This window comes from Vulpes vulpes, chromosome 3 (genome assembly GCF_048418805.1).
Source record: "Vulpes vulpes isolate BD-2025 chromosome 3, VulVul3, whole genome shotgun sequence".
Classification (NCBI taxonomy): Eukaryota; Metazoa; Chordata; class Mammalia; order Carnivora; family Canidae; genus Vulpes; species Vulpes vulpes.
Genome location: NC_132782.1, coordinates 96,276,768 through 96,304,578, shown reverse-complemented (window position 1 = coordinate 96,304,578; position 27,811 = coordinate 96,276,768). Strand labels below are relative to the sequence as shown.

Here is a 27,811-nt window from a genome sequence, read left to right as displayed (position 1 = left end):
GGGTTCCAAAAGCAACAAGGGAAAGGGAGCCCCCCAACACACAAGCACTTTACAATATATTTTTAAAGATTTTTAAAAATGTATTTATTTATTTATTTGAGAGAGAGAGCATGTGGGCATGCATGCGCACAAGCAGGAGGGAGGAGTAGAGGGAGAAGCAGACTTCCTGCTGAGCAGGGAGCCGGATGTGGGACCTGATCCCAAGACCCTGGGATCATGACCTGAACTGAAGGCACTTCAGTTAACTGAAGATGCTTAACTGACTAAGCCACCCAGGTGCCCTACAAACATCCACCTGTTACACGTTTGCTAGTGTTCCATTGACGTAGACAAGTTACATGGTCAAGACCAGATTCAAGGAATAGAGAAATAGATCTCTTAACCAGAGGAGGTACAAAATATTGGATTCTGTTTGTTTCCAGTGTACAACATGAATTCAAAATTATAAGCTGGATACTGTCTTCCTCTACTATGGGAGGAACCGAAAGCCAGGAGGAAATTTGAAGCCAATTTTGCTATGGTTGGAAATGAACTTAAACTTGGTCGTTTATCAAACTTTATGTTCTGATTAGAACAAGTAGGAGTCTGAGCATCTGTTTTGGCCACAGATCAGGAGCGTATCTAGAATGTGGTATAGAAATGTCTCCTCCTTTTCTCACAGGATTATCTGGGAATAGCTTGGAGTCTAGGAAGACTTTTGAGATAGTTACCGTAGAATGAAATTTGAGCCATATGGAAGTCAGAATGTGTTTAAGTGTTCCAGGCAAGGCAACAGCATATACAAAGGCCCTGAGGCAAGGAAGTAGGTGGCTTGTTTGGGAAATGGGAGACAATTTAGCTTAATGTAACTGCAGTGGATGGAACCAGAGTGGACAGATTAGAAAAATTCTTAAGAGGTCAAAAAACAAAAACAAAAACAAAAATCAAGCCTTGATGTTGGATGTGATAGGGGTTGAATAAAAAGGACATATTAAAGAAGCTTCCTAGGTTGGTGATACTATTTCCTAAAGCAAAAAGACTAGATGAGGATCAGGATGTTTGCAGTGGGGAACAGGAGTAGGAATGGCAGAAAAAAGTCAAATATGCTATCAGCTGGGTCAAATATTGCTGAGACACTGAGTAAATTAAGGGGCAGAAAAGTGTCTGTTTGACTTGGAAACGTGGAGGTAGCTGAAGACTTTGACAAGAGCAATTTTGGTGGAGTGGTGAGGATGGAGACCAAATTGGAGTGGGTTAAGGAGTGAATGAAGGTAAACAAACTGTGAAAGAGATAATAGAAATTAGGCAGTATTTAGAAATGGGTCAGAGTCAGGGAAACGGTCTTGATTTTACATTTGCTTTAAAAAAAAATTAGAAGGCTCTAGATTATGTAAACTATCGGAGTAGTCCAGCTGGAAGAGAGAGAGGGAATGGGATCCAAACTGTGTATGAATGAATAGGTGATGACAGATTTTTATTTTTTATAGGAGGGGATAATGAGAAAAAATGTAGCAGATACACAAAAGCTTGTAGATGTGGTGTTGGGAAGACAAAGCACTTGCTATCTGTCAACTTTTATTTTCACAGTGAAGTATAAGGCAAGGTCATCAGCAGAAGAGGAGACAGGAAGAGGAAAGAAGAGGACATATAAGATGGTCCTATTGGAGAGGGAGAAATAAGCATTGTAAAAAAAAAAAAAAAAGGAGCCGGGGTAGCTGGGTAAAGCAGAGTGCCCATTAAGAGCATGTACTGCACCAAAAAAAAAAAAAAAAAAAAAAAAAGAGCATGTACTGGGACGTTTCCTCCAGTATCATTTAAGTGCTTGGGTTTAAGCGCTTGGAGATGGTAGAGTGCCATCACAATGAAGTTTTATCAGAAAAATTCCAAAGAAGAGAAAAGGGCAGGGATGTTGAAGGTGGTTACAAGGGAGTTATTGTAAAGCTGAGCCATAGAATCTAAGCTGGGCCAGATTGGGAATGGGACCAGGATGGAATGATGGAGAATGAGTAAGTGGTAGAAGGCCAGTGGAAGAGAGGTTATGAAGAGGTGAAAGACTGTGTTCTTGAAGGGAATCCTGCATCAGCATCACCTGTGAGCTTGTTAGAAATGCAGAATATCAGACCCCACTTCAGATCTTCTGAATCCAAATCTGAATGTTAACAAGATCTTTCCGACTTGTAAGCTCATTAAAGATTGAGAAGCACAGGGGTGCCTGGGTGGTTCAGTTCGTTAAGACTCTTGATCTCAGGTTAGGTTGTTTTTTTTTTTTTTTTTTTTTTCAGGTTAGGTCTTGATGTCAGGGTTTAAGCCCCGCATTGGGCTCCATGCTGGACATGGAGCCTACTTCAAAAAAAAAAAAAAGATTGAGAACCACAGATCTAGATATCTAGATTGTCCTGTGGAAGAAAAATGGTGCTATTCTGGGCAAGGTGAGAAGGTAATGAATACCAAAATGAACCCTATTTTTTGCCCTGGTTTTTATCTTATTTTATTTTTAGTATACAGGCTCTCAAACATGTTTAACTTTAGTGAAACCCAGTATACCATCATAAACTTTAATAATTTTCAACTCATGGCCGATTTTGTTTTCTTTATACCATCCTTCAAACCCAGGATTGTTTTGAGTCAAATCTTAGGCTGATGTAATTTCATCCACAAATTTTTCATTATCGACCTCTAAAAGACAAGGACTCCCTTTTTAACCATAACCACTGCACCATCACCACATCCCAATAAAATCAAGAATTAATCCTTATTATCATCAGATAACCAATTTGTGCTCAGATATCTGCAACTGGCATATAATTTAATTTGTAATTTGTTTGTTTGATGAGTATACAAATAAGGTCCACACATGGCAATTAGTGACTATGCCTCTTAAGTGTTGTGTAAGTTATAGGGTTTTTCTTCATGTCTTTTTTCCCCCTTGACATTTTGAAGGTTTATTTATTTATTTATTAGAGAGAGAGAGAGAGAGAGAGAGAGAGAAGAAACAAGATGTATTGAAGAAATAAGATGATTTGTTCTCTAGATTTTCCCAAAGTCTAGACTTCACTGATTGTTTACTCATGGTATCATTTAGTATGTTCCACTATCCTTTATAGTCTTTGTAAACTGGTAATTAGACCTAAAGGGAATTGCTTTTGAAAAAACCTTTATAGTGAAATATATCCCACATGAGCATATATAATATATGTGTGTATCTTTAAGCCATATATATATATATATATATATATATATATATATATATATATATATATATGGTATGGCTTAAAGAATAAAAATACCCTCATAACAACCACCTCCTACCTTAGAAACTTCCCAAAAACATCCTTCTTCATTCTTCCCTAGAGGTGACTTCTATCTTGGCTTTTGTCACAATTTTTTTGATGTTTTTTTCCCCGCATGTGGATGCATCCCTAAGCAATGTATTACTTAGTTTTTCCAACTTTGTGAGTTGTATTGTAAATGTAATCACAAGACAGACATTTTTCTGTGGCATGTATTTTGCTTGATATTTTTATTTTTGACATTCATTCATGTCTATATTTGTAGCTATGATTCATTCATTTTCATTGGCATATAGTAATCAACCACATGAATGTTTTACAATCTATCCATTCTACTCTTGGTGGGTATTTGGTTCACCTCCCCCCACCCCGTTTGGAAGTATTATGAATAACTTTGCTACACCCCCAGTTTGGGAGTAGTATGAATAACGTTGCTAGGAACATTCCTGTACATGTCTTGTGTCCTTGTGCAAGAATTCCTCTAGATATATACCCAGAAGTGAAAATGCTGGGTCATAGAGTATGCCTCAGTTCAACTGTACAAGAAACTGCTAAACCATTTTCTGCAAGCTGGTTTTATTCCTTTCCACTCCTTATACCTTCTAATTTCTTTTTGTTGCCTCATTGTACCAGATAAATCCTCTAATACAATATAATAGAAATGGTGAAAGCAATTCTTGTCTCATTTTGATTGAAAGGGAAAACATTCAACATTACACAGGTAACATATTTGCTGAAGGGGTTTTTTAGAGTTGTGTGTGTGTGTGTGTGTGTGTGTGTGTGTGTGTGTGTTTATCAGATTAAGAAAATTCCTATTTCTCCTTTGCTTGGTTTCATTTAACCATTAATGGTCTTTGAACTTTATCAAACATTTTTCTGTGTCTTTTGAGATAATAAAATGATTTTCCTATTTTTATTCTTTTAGTATAGTGACTTATATTGATTTTCTTTTTTTCCCCAGCTGTATTGACATATTAACATATAAGCAACTTAGGTGTAAGTTGTACAATGTAATGATTTGATACACACATATATTGTGAAGTGATTGCCACAATAGTTAGTAAACACTTCCATTCTCTCTTATGATTTTGTTTTTGTATTTGTGCTGATAACATTTAAGATCTACTCTTTTAACAACTTTCAGTAATATAATATAGTATTGTTAATTATAGTCATCATGCTGTACATTAGATTCCCAGAATTTATGGCTAGAAGTTTATACTCTTTGACCAACATCTCCCTAATTTTCCCTGCCTCCCAGACCCCAGCAACCACAATTTTACTCTCTGTTTCTATGAGTTCATATTTTTTTAGATTCCACATGTAAGGGAGAATACACTGTATTTGTGTTTCCCTGTCTGATTTACTTCACTTATCATAATGCCCCCACGGTCCGTCCATATTGTCACAAAATGAAGGATTTCATTCTTTCTTATAGTTGAATAAATAACGCAGCTTATTTACCCATTCATCCATCAGTGGACACTTAGGCTGTTTCCATGATTTGGCTATTGTGGATAATGCTGCAGTGAATATGAGGGTGCACATATCTCTTCAATATTGATTGCATTTCCATCAAATATGTACCAAGAAGCAGGATTACTGGATCATATGGTAGTTCTATTTTTAATTTTTTGAGGCACTTCCATACTCTTCTCCAGAGTGGCTCTTCCAATTTGCATTCCCACCGACAGTACACTAGGACTCCCTTTCTCCACACCCTCCCCAACACTTATCTCTTGCCTTTTTTGGTAATAGCCATTCTAATAGGTATAAGATGGTATCTGATTGTGGGTTGTTTTTTTTTTTAAGATTTTATTTATTTATTCATGAGAGACACACAGAGAGAGAGGCAGAGACACAGGCAGAGGAAGAAGCAGTCTCCATGCAGGGAGCTGACTCCATCCAGGGTCTCCAGGATCATGCCCTGGGCTGAAGGCGGCGCTAAACCGCTGAGCCACCCGGGCTGCCCCAAGCATCTTTTCATATACCTGTTGGCTGTCTGTATGTCTTCTTTGGGGAAAATGTCTATTCAAATCCTTTAATCAGATTTTGTTTTCTATTGACTTATGGGAGGTTCTCGTGTATTTGGGGTATTAACCCCTAACAGAGGGATCCCTGGGTGGCTCAGCGGTTTGGTGCCTGCCTTTGCCCCAGGGCGTGATCCTGGGGTCCTGGGATCCAGTCCTGCATCGGGCTCCTGCAGGGAGCCTACTTCTCCCTCTGCCTGTGTCTCCGCCTCTCTCTCTGTCTCTCTCTGTGTGTCTCTAATGAATAAATAAATAAAATATTAAAAAAAAAACCCTAACAGATGATTTGCAAATATTTTTTCCTATTCTATAGGTTGCCTTTTCATTTTGCTGGTTATTGCTTTTGCTATGCAGAGGCTTTTAAGTTTGATGTAATTCCACTCTTTGATTTTTGCTTTTGTTATTTATACGTTGTTGTCATATCCTAAGAATTGTTACTAAGACCAAAGTCCAGGAGCATTTCCCTTGCATTTTATTCTGGTACATTTCATAGTTTTGGGCCTTCCATTTAAGTCTTTTTTTTTTTTTTAAGATTTTATTTATTTATTCATGAGACACACAGAGAGAGGCAGAGACACAGGGTCTCCAGGATCACACCCTGGACCGAAGGTGGCCCTAAACCACTGGGCCACCAGGGCTTCCCCCATTTAAGTCTTTAATCCATTTCAGTTGTGAGTTGTGTATGACTGGGATCCAATTTCATCCTTTTGCATGTAAATATCCAGTTTTCTCAGCACCATTAAAAAAAAAACTTTAATTATTTATTCATGAGAGACAAAGACAGAGACATAAACAGAGGGAGAAGCAGGCGGGACTCGATCCCAGGTCTCCAGAAACATACGCTGAGCCAAAGGCAGATACTCAACCACTGAGCCACCCAGGTGTTCCCTCTCAGCACCATTTATTGAAGAGCTTATCCTTTCCCCATTAAGTATTCTTGGCTTCTTTCTCATGTATGCGTGGGTTTATTCCTGGGTGCTCAATGCTATTCCATTGGTTTATACGTGCTTTTATGCCAGTATCATACTGTTTTGATTACTACAACTTTGTAATAAATCTTGACATCAAGAAGTACATTTTGTTCTTCCAGCCTTGTTCTTCTTTCTAAGGATTGCTTTGGCTATTCAGAGTCTTTTGTGCTTCTATCTACATTTTGGGATTGTTTTTTCTATTTCTGTAAAAAAATGGCAACTGAAATTTTGATAGGGATTACATTGAATCTACAGATGGGTAGTACAGATATTTTAATAACAATAATTTTTTCCAACCCATGTACATGGGATATATTGTATTTGTTTTTGTCCTCTTTAATTTTTTTCATTATTTTTTTAAACCATTATCTTTTTTTTCTTAATTTTTATTTATTTATGATAGTCACAGAGAGAGGGAGAGAGGCAGAGACACAGGCAGAGGGAGAAGCAGGCTCCATGCGCCAGGAGCCCAACGTGGGATTTGATCCCGGGTCTCCAGGATCGCATCCTGGGCCAAAGGCAGGCGTGAAACCGCTACGCCACCCAGGGATCCCCCATCTCCTTGTTTAAAATGTATTCCTAAGTATTTTATTATTTTTGATGCATTTTAAATGGGACTTTTTTCCAGATAGTTTGCTGCTACTGTGTAGAAATGCAATTGGATTTTTATAAGTTTGTTTCTGTATCCTGCAATCTTACAGAATTCATTTATTAGTTCTAATGGGTTTTTTTTGTGGAGTCTTTAGGATATTCTATGTATAAGATCATAACATCTGCAAAGATGATTTTACTTGTTTCTCTCTGATTTGGATGCCTCTTATTTTGTTTTCTTGCATAATTCCTCTGGCTAGGACTTCCAGTACTATCTTGAACAGGAGTATTAAGAGTGAGCACCTTTCTTTTGTTCCTGATCTTAGTGAGAAATCAACCTTTCATTGTTGAATATGGTGTGGGTTCATCATATAGGACCTTTATTATGTTGAGGTATGTTCCTTCTATACCCAATTTGTTTTTATTATGAAAGGATGTTGAGTTATGTCAAATACTTTTTTCTCCCTCTATTGAGATGATCATATTATTTTTATCTTTCATTCTATTACTGTACATCACATTTATCGATTTGTAACCCAGGAATGAATCTCACTTGATCACGTTGTATGATCATTTTATTATGCTGTTGAATTCATGTTGCTAGTATTTTGATAAGAATTTTTATATCCAGGGATCCCTAGGTGGTGCAGCGGTTTGGCGCCTGCCTTTAGCCCAGGGCGTGATCCTGGAGACCCGGAATCGAATCCCACGTCGGGCTCCCAGTGCATGGAGCCTGCTTCTCCCTCTGCCTATGTCTCTGCCTCTCTCTTCCTCTGTCTGTGACTATCATAAATAAATTAAAAAAAAAAAACTTCTGTTTAAAAAAAAAAAGAATTTTTATATCTATATTCATTAGGAATATTGACCTGTAGTTTACTATTCTTACGTTGTCTTTATCTGGCTTTGGTATCAGAGTAATGCTGGACTCATAAAATGAGTTTGGGAATGTTCCTTTTTCTTCAGTTTTTGGGAAGAGTTTGAAAAGGATTGATGTTAATTCCTCTTGAAATATTTCTTAGAATTCACCATTGAAGCCATCTGGTGCTGGGCTTTTCTCTCTTGGGAGGTTTTAAATTATCAATTTAGTCTCCTTACTTATTTTTGGTCTGTTCAAATTTTCTATTTCTTCATGATTCAGTCTTTTTTTTTTCATGATTCAGTCTTGATAGGTTGTATGTTTCTAGGAATTCATCCATTTTTTCCTAGATTATCCAATTTGTTGGCATGTAATTGTTCATAGTAGTCTCTTATGATCATTTGGGTTACTGTGGTATCAGTTGTAATACCTCCTCTTTCATTTCTGATTTTAGTTATTTGGGTCCTCTCTTTTTTTCTTTGTCCATTTAAAGATTTGTCAATCTGTTTATCTTTTCAAAAGACTAGCTGTTAATTTAGTTGATTTTCTCTATTGTTTTTCCTTTATTTCAATTATTTCTGTTCTGATCTTTATTATTTCCTTCTTTCTGCTAACCTTGGGTTTAGTTTGTTCTTTTTCTAGTTCCTTAAGGGGTAACGTTAGGTCTTTTATTTGTGATTTTTCTTTTTTTGATGTTGTTTTAGGTTCCTGTCCTTTTAATCAGGATTGCCATGAAAAGCAATAACCTCAGCTAACCGCTTTGCCCTCCTTCTCCACCTAACTCCTTCCCCTTCATATGTATACAGCACAGGAACCCAAAGACCTCCCCTCCCCTCCATCCTCTCCATTCCTGTTAGGGGAAGAAATGTCACTAAACTTGGGTTTACCTTCTCCCATACAGCATGAAGCAGGATGAATAAAAATACCTTTATGAAGTGCTTTGTTGTGCTATTGTCTTAGGGTGGAGTCAGAGGCAGAGTTCACAGGGCTGGGTGAAATTTGAGAATCACCTTAGAAATCAGAATTTTTCTCAGGGTCACGGAACCCATAGTTTGCTCAGAAAAGGGACTATGGGGATCCCTGGGTGGCGCAGCAGTTTGGCGCCTGCCTTTGGCCCAGGGCGCGATCCTGGAGACCCGGGATCGAATCCCACATCGGGCTCCCGGTGCATGGAGCCTGCTTCTCCCTCTGCCTGTGTCTCTGCCTCTCTCTCTCTCTCTCTTTGACTATCATAAATAAATAAAAATTAAAAAAAATTTAAAAAAAGAAAAGGGACTATGTCTGGGAGGATAGGGACTACGCTGGGTTAGGCTGAAAGTTTTTCTCAAGAGTGTTATGAGGATAAGGACCCCTTAAAATCCATTCTCTTTCCTCTTCCCTTACCTTCCCCAGCTTCCAGGTAGAAGAGTTGGGGTCTCCTGAGCAGGGAATAGTAACAGTTCTCTCAAGATTTCATCTGTGATTCCCAGGGTGGGTAGTGAGTCAGGCTTATCCCCTGTTGCTGTCTGACCTCTTTCCCCACTTTAGGAGTTTTTGTCTTTGCCTGTGAGCACCAAGGCCTGAAGGATGTCAGTTAGTGATACAATTTCCTTGACTGCATCATTCTTATCCACCACTACACACAGGCAAATCTGTTTCCACGAATTAACCTCTTCTCCACCAGAGATGGTCTCCAGGGTCTCATGAAATAGCATTGAGGACATATTTAAAGATTTTATTTATCTATTTATTTTAGAGAGAGAGTGCACATACACGTGAGTGGCAGTAGGAGCAGAGAAGAGAGAGGAAAAGGGGAAAGAATCTCCAGCAGATTCCAACTCAGCAAGGAGCCTGTTGCAGGGCTCAATCTCACAACCCTGAGATCATGACCTGAGCTGAAACCAAGAGTCAGATGCTTAACTGACTGACTTATCCTGGCACCTCAAGGACACATTGAAAGCAATGTGATCAACATTGTAGAGCTTTGGTCACTGACATATCTAGGTTATTGTAGGTCTTTGCTGCTGCCAAGTCAATAACATAAAACTTGGAGTGGATGTCCAGCACACGCTCTTTCTCATCTACCACTGGCAGGGTTGAGCATCAGTGCTGTACAAAATGTCCAGAGCCATGTAGACAGAGGTGGTAGTGTGGCCCATAACAGTGTTGGCCTAGGTTCTAATCTGCAGGTCTTCCTGAGACTTAGATGTGAACTCTGGCTTGGGAAACTCCGTGAACAAACAATTTGAAGAACTTGAGAATGTGTTTATAAGTGAGGATATATATAAGGTGTTGCCTGGTTCCAGGTCAATTACTGGCAGCCTATGGATCTTATTTTGAATTAATGAAGAGACAGCATCAAACAAGCTGGCATTAGAAGCAATGCAGACAGGGGATTAAAGAAGTCATGTAGGTATACTTCCCTCCACTAGGTATACCTCCTGGTTGATTAGTAGTTGTGCAGGAGATTGGTGAAAAATTCTTGATGGCCAGCATGCCCACAAAACCTTGCTTCTTACTTTCCCACAAAGGCACAGCTCAGATACCATTAGTTGCCAAAGAAGGAAAGAAAAAAAAAAGCTTTCTTCACCTACAGAGAAATATTAAATATAAACAAATCGGAGCTTTTGGGAATCATGTCATAGCTGTCATGAGACTTCATCAAAGTAGAGTACATGCTATGGTTGGATTCCGGGGTCCCTTGAGGATACTCATTTTCCATAGCTGGAAGCTATCCCAAGAAGTGACCATCTCCTTTGCAAGAAACACTGACTGGATTCTTTTGCTCTAGGAAGCATGCTCTCCTTTTTCTCCATGAAGGCATTTATTGCTTTAAACTTTCCTCTTAGAATTGCTTTTGCTGCATCCCATAAGTTTGGTGTGTTGTGTTTCCATTTTCCTTTGTATTGAGATATTTTTTTATTTCCCCTTTGATATTTTCTTTGACTCAGTGGTTGTTCACGAGTATGTTGTTTAATTTCCACACATTTGTGAATTTTCCAGTTTTCTTCTTGTACTTGACTTCTAGTTCTCATACCATTGTGGTCAGAAAAGACATCTGGTATGATTTCAATCATCTTACATTTGCTAAAAATTGTTCTGTGACCTAACATATCTATTCTAGAGAATGCTCTGTGTGTGCTTCAGACAAATGTGTATTCTGTAGGGTGGAATGTATTTGGGCTAAGGTATAGTTCAAGTCAAATGTTTCTTAATTGATTTTCTCCCTAGATAATCTGTCCATTTTTGTGAGCTACTGATGTCCCTACTATTATTGTAGTGTTATTTCTCCCTTCCGATCTGTTAGTATTTGCTTAACACGTTTAGTTGCTCTGATATTGAGTGCATATATATTCACAGTTGTTATACTCTTGACAAATTAACCCCTTTATCGTTATGTAATGACCTTTTTTTGTCTCTTGTTACAATTTCTGACCTAAAGTCTATTTTGCTGATGCAAGTATGGCTACTCCCACTCTCTTTTGGTTTCTATTTGCATGAAATATTTTTCTACCTCTTCACTTTGAGACTATATATGTCCTTAAGGCTGAAGTGAGTCTCTTGTAGGAAACATATAGTTGGGTTGTGGGGGGTTTTTTTGGGGGGGGGTTGTGTTTTTTTAACCCATTCAGTCACTCTATGCCTTTTGGTTGGAGAATTTAGTGTATTGATATTTGAAGTAATTATTGATAGGTAAGTACTTATTAATGCTGTCTTATGTCTTCTCGTTGTTTTGTAGTTCATTTGTTTCTTTCTTCCTCTTTTGTTGTCTTTTTTTGTGAGATGATGATTTTCCATAGGTCTTCTTCTCTTTATCTTTTGTGTGCCTACCATCGGTCTTTGTTTTGTGGTTATCGTGAGAATTGTATCAAATGTCTCATAGACTTAACAGTCTATTTTAACATGGTAACTTAACTTTGATCATACACAAAAATTCAACTCTTACTCCTCTCTCATATTTTATGTTTTTGATATCACAATTTATCTCATTTATATTGTAAATCCACTAACATATTATTGTAGCAATAATTACTTTTAGTAATTTTATTCTTTAAACCTTTATACTATAATTAAGTGATTAACACACAACCATGTTATAGTATTAGTATTCTGAATTTGACTATATACTATATACTACATACATTTACCAGTGTGTTTTATATTTGCATATATTTTCATGTTGCTAATTAGTGTCCTTTCATTCTGCTTCAAGAATTCCTTTCAGCATGTCTTGTAAGGCAGATCTCCCTCAGCTTCTGTTTGTTTGGAAAAAGCTTTGTCTCTCCTTCATTTCTCAAAATAACTTCGCCAGGTAAATTATTCTTGGTTGATAGTTTTTTTTTTCTTTCAGCAATCTGAATATATCATTCCACTCTCTCCTGTCCTGCAAGGTCTCTGCTGAAAATTTTTCTTTATTTTTTTATTTTTAAAAGATTTTATTTATTTATTCATGAAAGACACAGAGAGAGAGGGGGCAGAGACATAGGCAGAGGGAGAAGCAGGCTCCATGCAGGGAGCCTGATGTGGAACTCGATCCCAGGACCCTAGGATCATGCCTTGAGCCGAAGGCAGACATTCAATAGCTGAGCCAGCCAGACGTCCGTCTGCTGAAAAATTTTCTATAGCCTTATGGGGGTTCCCATATATGTGAGAATTTTTCTTAATCTTGCTGCTTTAAAAATTCTCATTTTCTTTGATTTTTAGATAGTTTTATTTTAAAGTGTCTTAGAGAAGATCATTTTGGGCTGAAATTTTAGGGTGACTTATGAACTTACAAGTTTTGATGTCCAAATCACTCTCCAGATTTGGGAAGTTCACATCCATTTTTTAAAAGATTTTATTTATTTATTCATGAGAGAAACAGAGAGAAAGAGGTAGAGACACAGGCAGAGGGAGAAGCAGGCTCCATGCAGGGAACCCGATGTGGGACTCGATCCCCAGCTAAACCGCTGGTCCACCAGGGTTGCCCACATCCATTATTTATTTAAATAAGTCTTCTACCTCTTTTCCCCACTCATCTCCTTCTGGTAATCCAGTAATACATGGTTTCTTTGAATGATATCACAGAATTCATGTCGGCTTTCTTTACTCTCATTCTTTTTGTCGTTTTACTCCTCTGACTGTGTGATTTCAAATAATCGGCCTTCTAGCTCATGAATTCTTTGGTCAAGTCTGCTGTTGAGCTCTATTGATCTCTTCATTTTAGTTATTGTATTCGTCAACTCTAGGATTTCTGTGTTTGTTTTTTAATGTTTTCTTTTCTTGCTGAGCTTCTCATTTTGTTTATGTGTAGTTTCCCTAACTATATTTAGTTGTTTATCTGTGTTTTCTTGCATTTCACAGAATATCTTTAAAAGGATTATTCTGAATTCTTTGTCAGACAGTTCACAGGCCTCCATTTCTTTAGGGTCAGTTATTGGAGTTTTATTAGTTTCTTTTGGTGATGTCATGTTTCCTTGATTTTTCATGATCCTTGTGGTCTTGCCTTGGTATCTGCACAATTAAGGAAGTAGGCACTTTTTCCACTCTTTACACACTAGCTTCAACAGGCAAAACCTTTCACTGGTCAGCCTATCCAGAGATTCTGGGTGGGCCACCTAGTGGTACCCATATGTGGGCCTGCTATTGGAATCTTTGGGTATATAGAAGTGGATGTGCATCCTGAGTCCACAGAGGCCATCCAGGTACTGGGGATCACTGGGGTGAGCCCAACATCTGGATTCAGGTGATACTTACTGGACAAGTAAATGATTTGCAGACTATTGATCTTCAGTAGTAGTACAAATATATCCCAGCAGGTATACCAGATAATCCATTGGATAAGGAAAGAAAATAATGGAACTTCTGATTATATTTATTCCTTACTTTGTTTCTTTTAGTTTCTTTTTTTTTCTTTTAGTTTCCATGTCATGAATGTTTTATAATATACTGAATGCCATACAATTATATGTAGACATAAACTATAAGTAAATACATTTGTGGAGGTGTAGGCCCAAAATGTATACTGCCAAAGTGAGTATTCAAACGAGTTTAGGGACCATTACTCCAAGCCACTACCTTTAATTTCTCTTCAGAAAGAATATAACTGATTAACTTACAGCTTTCTTAATTACTAGCAGACCTGGAGATACGTTCTTGCCACCTTGATAGAACTATATTTTCTAAATATCCATACAGTAATACCATCTACCAGAGATAGTCATTTTAGAAACTTTACCTATTATCATGGGTCTCACTCTGAGAGTAAATTGGAGAGGGTAAAACAGAGAATACATTTTCTGTGCCTCATGAAGTTAACTAGTTGCTATTACAGACACAATGAGAATTAATTCTGTTCTCTGACCACCTGAGAATAACACTTTTAAGGTAAGGAATTGCCTATTCATTGAGACATAAGTCAATAAGTGGAGTCGACTAATGATAGACCAGGGAACAATCAGATACAATGTAGTAAATTATGTTCTGTCATATTGTAATTCTTAATAACTCAGCTGTCACTCTAGACATTTTTGTGTCTTTATCTGGAGAACAGAAAGAAATAAAATGTAGGCTGTTATAGACAAGGTAAAAATCCTACAATGTGGGTGGAATGTAAGACTTTACAAAGAAGACTCTTGAATGGGGTGCTGACGGTTGAGTGAGAGTTCACCAAGGTTACAAGGCAAGAAATAGAAAAGAACATCCCAGACAGAGGGAGCAAAATATGCACAGACACAGATGGAAGACCACTGAGGAATGGAAAGGAGTGTGGTGTGGTTGGGACATACAGAGGCTGTGTATGTTTGTGAGAGAGTGCAGAAAGGAGAAGTCATAAGAAGGGATGCCAAACAACGTGATTATTAAGAGTCAGACCAACCTGGGATCAGATTCCTGCTCAGTCTCCTGTGATTGTGAACGAGTACATCTATAATATTTATAATTCCCTCTCTGTAAATGTATAATAACAACACTAGTACCTAGCTCCTAGGGTTATTGTGAGTTTGAAATAAGAGAATCCACTTGAAATGCTTAGATTAGCACCGATTACTTGATGTCGTTTAAGGCTTCAGTAAATAGAAAATGTTGTTATTGTCATTGTTATACTACACCTACACACTTGCACACTCACACTAGTAACAACAGTTAGATCATAGGATGGCTTATATACCATGTCAAAGAGTTCCAGCTTTATCTTTTGGGTCAGTATTTCTAAAATGCGACCAATTTGTCTGTAAAACAAATGATCTCCAAGTTGTTTGGCAGTTTCTGTGACATAAGCAATGGGAAAATAGGTGCTTCCGAATATTATAAATTTGAAAAGGAAGAAATATTATCAAGGACCATTAAGTTCCTAATAATGGTGCAAGAGTGCAGATAGCTCAAAATGGTCGGACTCTTAACAAAGAGTAGTTAAAATTCAGTTACTAGAAAAAAAAATTCAGTTACTAGAATATAGTTTATTTTAGCTGTATCATTTGCATATTATTGTTTATGTGTGTAAAATTTGCATTTTTGTTGTTACTATTATGTTTTGTTGCAGTTCTGATGATCAAAAATAGATTAATGACTAAAGAGTGGTTCACTGAAGTGTAAAAGCAAAGATAAAAATAGAAGTATAAACACCGCAACTCAGAAGCGTAATTAGCAAACAGGACTCCAGGATCTGTTGGGACAAGTACATCTGTGAATGTGAATGTGATGATTTCACCCAAGCAGCTGAAAGGCAAAGTGTGAATAGAAAATGTGGCTATGAATATCTAAAAACTGGATTTTTTTTTTCTGAAAAGGGATTTATCCTACTTGTCTCCAATGTACACTCTATTAGAAAACTGTCAGAGAGCTTCATGATGCTTTCAGAGATTTCATGTTGCTTCCAAAATAGAATAACCTCTCTGGTCAACCAGGGGATTTTCCTGGACTAAGTACAAAATATTTTGTGGTATGAAATTGATTAATTTTACTTCTAAATGCAAAAAGGCCAAATGACAGCAACAACAGATGCAAGTCATGCTATGGTCATTGTGTTTATAAAGCCAGCCTCAAATTCAGGACATATAAAATGCCAGGACAGAAAGCAAAAGTAGCCATAAGCAAATCTAATGACAGGATTGTATGCTGCATAACACAAGTGGCATACAAATATGGTGGAACTATCACCATAATGAGGATAGCCAATTTTTTGTTTAATAGCTGAGTGAAAGCACTAGTGGGAAAGGTATAAACCAGCTCTTTGCATCCCTGTAGTATAAATATGGACAAAAAAGATACACTTGGTAATTTTGAGTTCTGTTTATCAATTAATCTAATAATATTTTTTTTAATTTTTTTTTATTTATTTATGATAGTCACACACAGAGAGAGAGAGAGAGAGGCAGAGACATAGGCAGAGGGAGAAGCAGGCTCCATGTACCGGGAGCCCGACGTGGGATTCGATCCCGGGTCTCCAGGATCGTGCCCTGGGCCAAAGGCAGGCGCTAAACCGCTGCGCCACCCAGGGTTCCCTAATAATATTTTTGTGAGACATGATGCAGATTAGAAGCATATTGGAAATAATGCTGATGGAGGACCAGCCACATGTCCAGCAAAGAAAGATTTGGTGTATCAGTATCTATTGTTACAATAATGCAAAGCAACTTCAAAATCCAGTCACTTAAGTACTAAGAATTTATTTCTCTCATGAATCTGTAAGGCCAGCAGGGTGGTTCTTCTCACCTCAGCTAGTCTTACTGCAGTATCAGTGATAAGATGTAGGCAGGCTACAATTTGTGGAGCTCAGTGCAAAACAAAAATGCAGGGCCCCTTATTGAGAAATTATTAAGAATTTAGAGACAGTGTACAGCAGAACATTAAACCAAGCACGAGGCCTTAACACAGAGCCCCTATGTGACTACAAAGGTCACATGATCATGAAGCCAGACTGGGCTGTGGATCACATGTGCAGCTCTGCTGCTTTGGGCTGGCTTCTTTCATAGTCTGGGTATCAGCTTGGCTAGTCCAGGATAGACTTATCTGGACAACTGGGGTAACTCTACACCATGTATCACATCCTTCCACAGGCTAGCCCAAGCATGTTTTTATGGCAAAGGCACATAAGCAAGAATAAACCAACCCAAATATGCAAGCACTCCTTAAAGTCTCTGCCTTGTCACATTCTCTGACATCCTACTGGATCACAGCAAAGTCCTATGGCGAACTCAGTTAGGGAGGGTGCTACAACATGATAGGATGAGAAGGGGTGGGGAATTGTGCCATTTTTAGCATCAGCCTCCCTTGACCACTCATATGTAGTTATATCTGAGTGCTAAATTGCCCACCACTTTACTTACTACGAACAGTTATGCATCCTAATCTTAATTAAAGGGCGAAGAAGTAGTAAAAGTTGTTAGCACAATCACATCACAGTCACTAAGCATATGTCTTTCCTGTGTGCTTTATGAAGAAATGGATGACAGGTACTACAACTGCTTCTCCACACTAAAGCAGGCTGGCTGTCCACGGGGAAGGTACTCATGTGAATAATCGAAATGAGGAGGAGATAAAATTTCTTTATGACATTAATGACTCCATGAAAGAACAGAAATCACAAATCTGGTCCTTGTTTTCATTATCAGCCTTGTGAAGATATGTTATCTCTGATTTCAAGTGATATGTCAACACACTGTGGTCAGGAGCTTGAAAATCTTGAACTTCTCCTTTTAAGCCTAACATAATAGGATATTATGTGCTGAGGATATTCAGTGCTGAGGATAAGATATCAGGAAATTGAACTTTGCAAGTGGCTTCATTGGTAGGCATTGACTTTTTGCTAACACTTGATTTTCTTCATTCTCTGGAGAAAGAAATCAATGACATATTACTATTTAATGACCATACGCAATGCCAGGAAAGATGAACAAATTCTTTCCAGAGCTAAAGCCAGACAAGAAACACCAGAAGTTTATTTGCAACTAGCACCCAAGTGAAACCATGCAACCTTTGAATAAGATCTGTTCTTTGACTTTGCTGTTCATGAAGATGGTCTTTGATGAGAAATCTGACCACTGTTTCTAGGTATGCTTCCCATCCAACTATACAAAACTGTTGTCAGGACCACTAAACGTTTGTTGCTTTATTTAATAGCCCATAATTCCTAGTTAATGCTAGGATTTAGTAGAATGAAAGTAAGTTAAATTTGTCATTAATTCAGATACATATATATTTATTTATCTGAAGTATATACATTAATAATTGCACACAACAGTATCCCTTTTATGGACCTGATATTTCTCACCATCCTGCTTTCACAATTTCAACACTTTCTTCCAAAATTCAGGCTCTGACTATATTCAAACACTTCTTGTTAATAGGGCTGGTAGACTGCTCTATCCAAACTCTTGCTACGTGTTACCCAAAATTCAGGTACCAACTATGTGCAAATCATACTTCATCCCTTGCTATATGAACTTGATTTCCAAACTCAAGAGATAAATAGATTTGGACAGCAAGGGATTCTTGAACATTATTAATTTTAGGTTATTTTAATTCTGTTACTTAAAAATTGATTAATTTTTACTAAAATGTGAAGTTTGCATATGCTCCAGACAGCCAATAAGTGGTTATCAGATACTGAAAATTTAAGAAACACTGTTTTGCTTTTGGTGATTGGTGGGGTGGGGGGAAGCATTGAAAGATGCAAAAGTTTTAAACAGAGGGGAAAATATAGTCAGATTTGCATTTTCAGATTACTAGGGTGCCTGGGTGGCTCAGTTGGTTGAGCATCAGACTCTTGATTTTGTCTCGAGTCATGATCTTAGGATTGTGGAATTGAGTCCTGCATCGGGCTTGGTGCTCAGCAAGGAGTCTGTTTTTCCTTCTCCCTCTGCCGTTTCCCTACTTGTGTTCTCTCTGTGTGTGTCAAATAAATAAATAAACAAACAAATAAATAAATAATAAATCTTAAAAAAAAAAGGTGATCCCAGAGAATGCCCAGGAGGCTCAGCCAGTTAAGCGCCACCCAGGTCTTAATGTCAGTGTCATGAGTTCAAGCCCTGTATTAGGCTCCATGCTGGGTGTGGAGCCTACTAAGAAAGAAGGAAGGAAGGAAGGAAGGAAGGAAGGAAGGAAGGAAGGAAGGAAGGAAGGAAAGAAAGAAGAAAGAAAGAAAGAAAGGGAGGAAGGGAGGGCGGGAGGGAGGGAGGAAGGAAGGAAGGAAAGAAGGAAGGAAGGAAGGAAGGAAGGAAGGAAGGAAGGAAGGAAGGAAGGAAGGAAGGAAAAGAGAGAAAGAAAGAAAGATTTTCTCAGGTCCCTGGTTAAGAGGATGGGGTTAACAAAGAGAAGAAACTCAAGAGAAAAAAAAAGAAAGAAACTAAGAGAAAGAGCAGGTTTATGGTCTTTCAATAATTAAGCTGCCTCTCAGATATACAGAATAGTTATCCAGAAAGTGTGTATATAAATGTGGAGAAAGAATGTGAGCTGCAGATACATATTGGGGATATTGTATGGACGAGTTGTCATGAATATTGACTCAGCTTGGACGCTGCTCCTTCTTCGACCATAGCCAAGACCACAGGCAACAGTTTCAATAAGGACGAATGTTTTTTTTTTTTCCAACCAGTTTCCATCTCTTAACCTCCACTTTGAAACTATCCCACTCTGTAGTTTATATCTATTTTCTTTTTTTCTATTTTCTAATACCATAACTCTATATTTACATTATGAAAATCTTTCTTTTTTTTTTGGAATGTCCAGCTTCCATCACTCTACTATTAACAGCTTCTGGGTTTTGTGTGAGGTTCTACTTTTCCGCCACACTCTTATCCCACTAGCTCTGGTGGCATTGACTCCACCCCATGCCTTTGCAGTAGATCTGACCAATCAAAGCTTCTTGGTCATTGTGTTTGGCTCAAGGATAAGTGATTGGCACATGGTCACAGTAGGAAAAAGAGATGCTGAGGCACCTAGGTGGCTCAGTTGGTTAAGCATCAGACTCTTGGTTTCAGCTCAGGGCATGATTTTAGGGGCCTGGGATGGAGCCTCATGTTGGGTTCCACATTCAGTAGGGAGTCTGCTTGAAATTCTTTCTCTCTCTCTCTCTCTCTCTGCTCCTCCCCCCACTTGTGCGCTCTCTCATACTTTCTTTTTTTTTAATTTAAAAATAATTTTAAAAAAGATTTTATTTATTTATTCATAAGACAGAGAGAGAGGCAGAGACGTAGGCAGAGGGAGAAGCTCCCTTTGGGGAGCCTGATGCAGGATCACAACCTGAGCCGAAGGCAGATGCTCAACCACTGAGCCACCCAGGTGCCCCTCATGCTCTCTGTCTTTAAAAAAAAAAAAATCTCCTGCTTCTCCCTCTGCCTGTGTCTCTGCCTCTCTCTCTCTCTCTCTCTTTCTCTGTCTATCATGAATAAATAAATTTTAAAAATCTTAGAGAAAGAGATGCCTGACACTTTTGCTGAGGTTCCTGGCACAAACTCAAGAGTGTTCCCTCTTTATGCAAATGTAAAAGAATATAGGGACAGTATTTCTACAGCCATCTTATAACCACAAGGAATTTGAGAACAGAGCCTGTACTAATAGGAAACCTGAGAAATGGAGAAAATGTGGATCTTGGTGATCTTGTATCTTGCTTGGGTTCCTGCCTTTTTTTTTTTTTTTTAAGATTTTATTATTTATTCATGAGAGACACAGAGAGAGGGAGGCAGAGACACAGACAGAGGGAGAAGCAGGTTCCATGCAGGGAGCCCAATGTGGGACTCGAACCCAGGACTCCAGAACCACGCCCTGGGCAGATGCACAACCACTGAGTCACCCAGGCGTCCCAGGTTCCCGCCTTTTAATGGAGAATTTAGCCCATTAACAATGATTGTGATTAATGTTTCCTCCTGTTGAATTTGTTTATTTTTATTCTTATTCATCCAGTCCAGCGGTTCTTGGATGCAGATGCCTGACTCCATTCCAGAGATTCTAATTTATTTGGTCTAGGGTGTGTTCTGAGCATCAGTATTTTTTCAAACCCTTCCCAGATTCTTTTAGTGCTCAGCCAGGTTTGAGAATCTAATGGTAATTTGATTATTGTTTTTTCTTTTTTTTTTTTAAGATTTATTTATTTATTTATTTATTTATTTATTTATTTATGAGAAAGAGAGAGAGGCAGAGACACAGGCAGAGGGAGAAGCAGGCTCCATGCTGGGAGCCCGATGTGGGACTCTATCCCGGGACTCCAGGATCGCGCCCTGGGCCGAAGGCAGGTGCTAAACTGCTGAGTCACCCAGGGATCCCCTGTTTTTTCTTTTAAATGTTTTTTTATAAAATGCCACAAGTACAGAAATATAACACATCCTGGAAAAAAAGAACATAAAGCAAGCTTAAAATTCTTACGTTGAGAAATGAAGTATTACCAACACCCTAGAAGCCTGTTGCATGACCCATCCTGATTTATATTAAATCTCCTTAAACAGATATCTTCCTGGCAGTGTCTAGATATACACTACACCTATACCCCCTCGGGACCAGTCAAGCCATAACATACTATCAAGCTTTTTCCTGTCCCAACTCCAGTAGTAAAATCTTAGGAAATTCTACTTAGATTTATTTACTTAGGCATAAGTAAATAAAGTTTTACTAATTACTAGTTACTATAACTTTTACTAGTTATTTTTAGATACTATGTTTCTTTTTTTTTAAGATTTTATTTATTTATTAATGAGAGACACAGAGAGAGAGACAGAGGCAGAGACACAGACAGAGGGAGAAGCAGGCTCCATGCAGGGAGCCTGACATGGGACTCGATCCCGGGACCCCAGGATCACGCCCTGGGCCGAAGGCAGACACTCAACCGCTGAGCCACCCCGGCTTCCCCGAGATACCATAGTATCTTAAATATTTCTTAAATCCACCACTTCCTTTCTCTAGACTTTGCGGTGTTGGAAGCTGGAGCATCCGTCCAAACGAGAATCCCTGTTCTTACTTCTGGAGCCAGTCTTGAGATTCTAAGAGACAGGGGGTAAATGTACTGCCAGACCCAAGTGCTGATTTTCTCTCCTGCATGGTAGCTAAATATTATCCAGGCCACCGCTCACCGCTCACCTTCCTCTGCAGCCCCTATCGGTACTCTGAAGTGTCCTACCTTGGAGAGCTACCATGTGGCTGTTGTGCAGGCAGGTGCTGGGGACAACCCTTCTTCCTTGTCCCCAGCCTGTTGTTACTGAGGCCTTGTGAAGAAGGGCTCTGCTTCCCCATCCAGGCCCACTTTCAAATTAAGACCCTTCCCCAGGAGAAGTATTTCTTCTCTTGCTCAAAAAATAGTCTTGAGGTCTTTACCCAGGAAACTTTATCCTCCTGGAGCTGCCAGCCAGAAGGCGATGTCTGTCTGATTCAGCCAGGCCAAATGCAGCCCTGTATTTAATTACCTCTAGGACTGCCCTGGGAGACCTTTTTCATTCTTTGTGTGTAAAGTTTCCTCTCATCTTGGATTTCCCCTAGCCTTCATTGGGAAGAGCGGCCTTCCCTCCAGAGTGTTTAGCCTCAAGTTTCTCTGCCCTGACTTTGCCTTGTATAGTCTGTCTTACAAGAACTTGTCACCATTTCTGATTTGCTGATAGGATGCTCTCTTGTTTTTGGCAATTATGGCTCTATATGCAAAATTTGCATTTTTATATAAATATAAGATATATACAGTAGCAGGACGCCTGGGTGGCTCGGTGGTTGAGCATCTGCCTTCGGCTCAGGGCATGATCCTGGGGTCCTGGGATCGAGTCCTGCATCAGATCGGGGAACCTGCTTCTCCCTCTGCCTGTGTTTCTGCCTCTCTCTCTCTGTGTCTCTCATGAATGAATAAATAAAATCTTTAAAAAAAAGATATATACAGTAGCCTCTCCTTAACCACAGGTTATATGTTCCAACTCCCCAGTGAATGCCTGAAATCACGAGTAGTCCCAAACCTACTATGTACTGTGTTTTGTCCTACACATAATATACCTATGGTTTAATTTATAAATTAGGCACGGGGGCACCTGGGTGGCACAGTTGGTTAAGCATCTGACTCTTGGTTTCAGCTCAGGTCATGACCTCAGGGTCGTGAGATCAAGCCCCAAGTCAGGGTCTGCATTAGCATGGAGTCTGCTTGAGATTCTCTCTCTCCCTCTACTCTTCCCCCACCACACTCACTCTCGCTCTCTCTCTCTAAAATAAATCTTTAAAAAATGTAAATTAGACACCATAAGAGACTAACGATAATAACAAATAGAACGATTATAATATACTGTAATAAAAGTTATGTGAATGTGGTCTCTCTCTCAAAGGATCTTATTATCCTGTTCTCACCCTTCCTCTTCTCGTGATGATGTGAGACAATAAAATGCCCACTGATGGGATGAAATGAGGTGAATGACGTAGGCACTGTGACATAGCGCTAGGCTACTATTAACCTTCTGACCATGAATCAGGAGGATCATGTGCTTCTGGACTGCGGTTGGTTCCAGGTAACTTAAACGACAGCAAGAAAAACCCCACATAATGAGAGACTACCGTATTTTTGTATCATTTTAGTAGGATTTTGGAACATGGGCGGTAGACACCTGTACTGAGAAAATAAAATAGACTGGCATAAGATGGCATCTCACAGGGAACAGCTGTATTTTTAGCATCTAAATTTCAGCCTTAATGCAAACAGGAGTATACTTACAGTTACTTGTATGTTAACTAATGCTCAATGTGTTAAAGTTATAGATTTGAAAACCTAGTTTTCCCTAAGCCTTTAACATACAACCCACAGATCATATTATTGTGTTTATAAGGCCAGCTATCGCTTATGTAAAGTTAATGACTGACAGATTTTTATTTGTTCTTAGATCAATGCTAAATTAGCTTGTAAATTTGACATAGTAAATTCCCCTAAATATTTAACCATCATTTACAAACTTGATTAATAACATTCCCGTAGCGTTGGCATTTTTAACCACAATTGCAAATTTGATTCTCTTCAGTGCTTCAAACGTCTGACAAGGCAGACTTATAAATGTAACAAACAGAATTGCTGAATGCTGAAACACTGTTTACAAACCTATTAAGTCTGAAATTATTTACTAATCCCGAGGTTTCTACACATTCCATTGCCGTCTAAATCAATCAAATTCTCTTAAGCATTTTTAATTAAAGTCACAAATCTTATATCAATCAAACTCTCAAACTCCCCTAACCCAACTTTTTACGTACTTCACCTGGCAATGGAAAGCAGCAGGAGGAAAAACATGCACAATTATGTTTATTGGTTTTGCTTTAAATTTATGTCCACAAATCTCCAGTAAGCCTCCAGCACTGCCCCTCTAATATTACATTTCCCTAATGTATTTACTCTCCTGTTTTTCCAGATAGCTTTTTTTTTTTTTTTTTGGAGGAGGTAGAGGAAGATGGTCATTTTTTAGCCTTTTTATAATTCTTTAAATTATTTTTGTGATTAAAAAAAACACATGACATGAAATTTACCATCTTAACCATTTTTAAGTGCTCCCCTATCACTTTTCACAACTTGTCTCTCCCTATACTCAACGAATAATCTCACTTATGCAATTAAAAATACAAGGAGCAATTAGAAAAGAATGGTCTTTTTTCTTCCTAATGCTGGGAGTTACCAACCTGCTGCATCTGTGCACATTTAATCTGCTCCCCCTCCTCTTATAGTGGAAGAATTATTCCTGGCCCTTTCTTTTTTAAAGATTTTTATTTATTTATCTGAGACAGCACAAACAGGGAGAGGGGCAGAGGGAGAGGGAGAAGCAGACTCCCGGCTGAACAGGGTGCCCAACTCAGGGCTCAACCCCAGGACCCTGAGATCATGACCTGAGCTAAAGGCAGATGCTTAACCAACTGAGACACCCAGGTACCCGAGGGGTGTACTTTAGATCAAAGACTTCTTTGACGGGACGCCTCGGTGGCTCAGCAGTTGAGCGGCTGCCTTTGGTCCCAGGATCAAGTCCCGCATTGAGCTCCTTGCAGGGAGCCTGCTTCTCCCTCTGCCTGCGTCTCTGCCTCTCTCTGTGTGTTTCTCATGAATAAATAAATAAAATCTTAAAAAAAAAAAAAGACTTCTTTGAGGAGGTATTTGAGCTGAGATCAAAAAACGAATGGAGGAGTAACCCATGTAGAAGCAAAGCAGTTCATGCACAGGAAACAGGCAAAAATGAGCTTGATTTGATATGTTCAGAGTCTGTAAGGCAACCACTGATGGCTGAAACAGAGGGGTGATGGAGAGCAGAGATAGAAAGCAAAGCAGGTGCTGATGACCCTGGGGAGGAGTCTGGATTTTATTTATTTTTATTTTTATTTTCTGAGAGAGAGAGAATCTTAAGCAAACTCCTCACCTAGCATGGAACCCAATGCAGGACTTCTCACGACCCTGAGATTCTGACCTGAGCTGAAACCAAGGGTCTGATGCTTAACTGACTGAGCCACCCAGGTGCCCCTGTGGATTTTATTTTTAATGTGAAAGTAAGTCACTGGAAGGTTTTCAGCATGGGTGTAATGTGATCTGTTTTATGATTCTAAAAGCCCATGGGGGCTGCTGTTAGATTGATCATCTGCAGTGAGGAGGGGTACGACTGGAACCAGACAGGCCAGCTGAGATGCTCCTTAAGTAGTCCAGGTAGAAGATGATATTGGATTGGAAGACGATGATGTGGTGTAAATGGGAGATGTTTTGAAGGTGGAGCAAAAGAACTGAACTCTAGGGATTGATTGAGTGTGGGATATAAGGCAACGGAAAATCAAGAACTTCTAGGATTTAGAATGACACAGCTGGATGGATGGTGGGAAGAAAGTGGAGGTGGGGAGGGCTGAGGGACATGTATGTTGAGGAGAAATCAAGAATTCTAGTGTGGACCTGTAAAACGTGAGGTGCCTCCTGGCTACCCAAGTGGAGATGGTGAGCGGGCAGCAGGATATGGGAAAGTATAAGAGAGTCATCAGCTTGTAGGTGGTTTTTCTAGACAAGAGACCTATGATACCAAAAGGAAAGGATTACAAGTGGAGTGATGGTGAAGTCTGAGGCCTGAACCCTGGGGCATCCCATTATTTAGGGCAAATGGGAAGAGGAGGAGGAATGAAGTGAAGAACTGAGAGGGAGCAGGGGAGTCCCAGAACTCTAAAGAAAGTGATTAATTGCATGAAATGCTGTTGAGATGTTGAGAAAGATAAGGGCAGAGACTGGGCCACTGGATTGGCAAACTGAAGGTCAACAATGGCCTTCACCAGAGAGTTTTCAAGAGACTTATAAAAATGTGATTGGAGTGGGTGCCTGTCGGACCAGAAGTACCAGAGAAGGTCTATACACCATATGTCTAAATATCTAAATGTTATCAATTGAGCAAACTGCTAAGTAAAATACTGTCTTCCTGGGGCACCTGGGTGGCTCAGTCAGTTAAGCGTCTGACTCAGCTCATGATCCTGGGGTTCTAGAATCGAGCCCTGCATTAGGCTCCCCGCTCAATGGGGTGTCTGCTTATTCCTCATCCTCTGCTGCTCTCCCTGGTTGTACTTTCTCTCTCTCTCTCTCTCTCTCTCTCTCAAATAAATAAAATCTTCAATAAATAAATAAAGTACCCTCCCCCCCTTTCAATGTCTATCCCTAGCCAGGTTTATTTTCTTCACAGCATCAGTCACTTTTAAAGAGGTACCTGGATGACTCAGTGGTTGAGCATCTGCCTTTGGCTCAGGGCATAATCCTGGGGTCCTGGGATTGAGTCCTGTATAGGGCTCTCCACAGGGAGCCTGCTTTTCCTCTGCCTTTGTCTCTGCCTTTCTCTCTGAGTCTCGTGAATAAGTAAATAAAATCTTAAAAAAAAAATAAAAAGTGAGGGCAGCCCCGGTGGCTCAGCGGTTTAGCACCGCTTTCAGCCCAGGGTGTGATCCTGGAGACCTGAGATTGAGACCCACATCGGGCTCCCTGCATGGAGCCTGCTTCTCCCTCTGCCTGTGTCTATCTCCTCTCTCTCTTTCTGTCTCTAATAAATAAATAAAATCTTAAAAAAAAAAAAGTGACTCTTTCAAAGGGTCTTTTAAAAAAATCCTGTTAATCATTTGTTTGTTCTCTGATTAGAAGGTAAGCTCTTTTGAGGCAGGGACTTTATGTGTCTTTTCAGCACAATATCTCCAGTACCTCTTAGAATAGTGTGACAGTTCACTCAATATGTTTCAAACCAAATGCACATTAAATACATAAAATTCTTTCAAGTGCTTCACACCCCTTAACTAATATGTGGAACCCACAAGTGATCACAAGAACTATAAGCTTCCTGCTGAAACTAACAGAAGTATTGATACCACAGCTTTGATTTGTCCATCGTCCCTACACTTGTTCACACTTTCCCACTCTCATCAAGTCTCTTCCCTACAAGGGAGCAGAATTAACCATCTCAGGTCAGCTGACCTTACAAATTCAGGAGAAACTCCAATCAGAGGTCACGGATGGAAACAAAGGAACTGGAGTATGATTTCAGCACCCATGTTAACAGTCTTGACCCTGTCTCGTAGTTAAGCTGTACCTGATGCTAGATATCAAGCCTCTCTCACTTAGAATTTAATATAAAATTTGCAACCTGAGCAAAACTTATTTTTTGCATTTAGTCAGTTAAAAATATTATCTACTGTACAATGTTTCCTTTACATTTGTAATGCTGGAATTCTGTAACTTTTACCTCGATTGTTTTCCTTCTCCTTTGTGGGATTCTGTGCCTTCTTTATATCTTACTTTCTTAGTGGCTTCATCATTTAATAGACATTCCCCTTGCTGATATTTGGGGGAAACAATTGCTCTTCACAGTGTATTTATTTTGTAAACTTCTAGAACTCTCATTATTTCTGATAGTTTTTTTTTATGATTCTCCTAGATTCCATGCAAAAAAGATAATTATTATTTCCTTATTTCCAATAGCTGTACTTTGTTTTGTCTCCATAGTTTTGGGGGGCATTTTTTGTTTTGTTTTGCTTTTTTTGTTGGCTTTTTTTTTTTTTTTTTTTTTTTTGCTTGTTTTTGCTTGAGCTTCCAGAAAAATGTCAAATGATAGCAGTGGCTCACATCCTGGTTTAGTTTCTGACTTTGAAGAGACATCTCTGGTGTTTTATTTTTAAGAGTGATGTTGACTGTTGATCTGAGATTCTTTT

General features: G+C 39.0%; 1 protein-coding gene and 1 pseudogene across 16 annotated transcripts in view; one reads left to right on the top strand and one right to left on the bottom strand.

Moving 5' to 3' along the window:
• The window catches only part of TNRC6A (trinucleotide repeat containing adaptor 6A), a 207,413-nt gene that overhangs the window by 2,349 nt on the left and 177,253 nt on the right, over nt 1-27,811 (top strand). The gene's annotated exons all lie outside the window — the stretch shown is intronic.
• LOC112908320 (5'-AMP-activated protein kinase subunit gamma-1 pseudogene) lies at nt 9,241-10,418 on the bottom strand (annotated as a pseudogene).